The 1,374-nt window shown below is 46.9% G+C and overlaps 1 non-coding gene across 1 annotated transcript; it reads right to left on the bottom strand.

Annotated features, from left to right (window-relative positions):
- Positions 1 to 249: 249 nt before the first annotated feature.
- Positions 250 to 329, bottom strand: TRNAL-UAG (transfer RNA leucine (anticodon UAG)). Its single transcript has one exon. It is a non-coding gene; the product is annotated as a tRNA-Leu (tRNA).
- Between the last annotated feature and the right edge of the window lie 1,045 nt (positions 330 to 1,374).

Genomic DNA, 1,374 nt, shown 5'->3' with positions numbered 1-1,374 from the left:
AGTATTAATTAGCACTAATAATTAATAAAAAAATCACTTGTTTAGTTTTTCCCTTAATTAATTAGTACTAAAAAGTAGAAAAAAAGGGATGTTTTGAATTTGAAGAATTTCCATGAGCCGATGTATAAGCATGATTTAGTGCAGTTTTACAGAACACTGCTCCATGCCTCAATCCATGTACTGGGAAAATGATGAAAAAACTACCTCAAAAGAAAAGAGGAAAAAACGATAAAAATAAAATAAAAAATATGACAGCTGTGGGATTTGAACCCACGCCCTTTCGGACCAGAGCCTAAATCTGGCGCCTTAGACCACTCGGCCAAACTGTCTTAGTGACCAAATTTACCCGTTTGCAATTATATTATGGGATAATTAGTACTCTGTTTATGGCTTTAGTGCGCCACACCGCTTTCCAAACTATGAGAGCAACTAAGGCGTAACAATCGGTCTCAAAGTAAAAAAAAAAATTGCGGGAAGGTCTCAAAGTAAATTGATAACTGAGTCATCAGGGAAACATGGGTAATTTGACTTGGGCTGTTCTGAGTCATCAGGCTCAACGTCTCAGGGCGTGCGCCGGAGACAGCGTTCTTCGCGAAGCTGCCCATGAGGGACATTGAGGGCAACCCAGTGCTCTGCCTCTCCCGGTGCCCCGACACCAGTGACCGCGAGCGCACGGCGCAGCGTGCCCCTTGCGTCTCCCTCCACAGCCGTCCTGCTCACTGCTCTCGTGGTCACCTGATTGTCGCCAGCGCTCGGCCATCGAGGTGGTTGAAGTTGACAGCGAGGATCTCCGGGGGTGCGTTCGGGGAATGCAGGGGTCTTGACCAGGAACGTCCAAATCTTCTGTCTATGGGCCCCTTAGCTGACGTGGCCACTGTGGTACGCTGTGGCGTACGTGTTGTGTATGCACATACGTAGCCCAGGACCGGCCTGACAAGTTCAGGGACCGTATAGTAGCAGTATCGGCAAATTTCAGGACCGTATTGAGGCACTTCGCAACTTCCGGGACAGTTCTGAACACTGCCACCGAGTTTAAGGACCAAGAATGTACTTATTTTACTCAGGAAAACGACCCGTCCAATTCGCAAAGGAATTGCTCAACCCCCGACCCCATGCCCCGATCCCCTTCGTCCTCCTCTTCCCAAGCCGCCGGTGTCGACCACGCATCCCCTCCTCTTCTCCACCAACCCAGCCCATCCCCACACGGACTGGGATCAGGTGACATGTGGCCCAAATTCAAATTTAAACATTGCAAAAAAATCTGAAAAAAATCATGCATGCTCACAGCACATACTAAGATAACCCCTAAAAATTTCAGATCAAAATTCGAAACATACATCGAGAAATAAAAAAGAGAAATCTGTCATGAATAGT

The sequence above is a fragment of the Triticum aestivum genome, chromosome 3B (assembly GCF_018294505.1).
Source record: "Triticum aestivum cultivar Chinese Spring chromosome 3B, IWGSC CS RefSeq v2.1, whole genome shotgun sequence".
Taxonomy (NCBI): domain Eukaryota; kingdom Viridiplantae; phylum Streptophyta; class Magnoliopsida; order Poales; family Poaceae; genus Triticum; species Triticum aestivum.
This window is presented reverse-complemented; position numbering and strand designations above follow the sequence as displayed.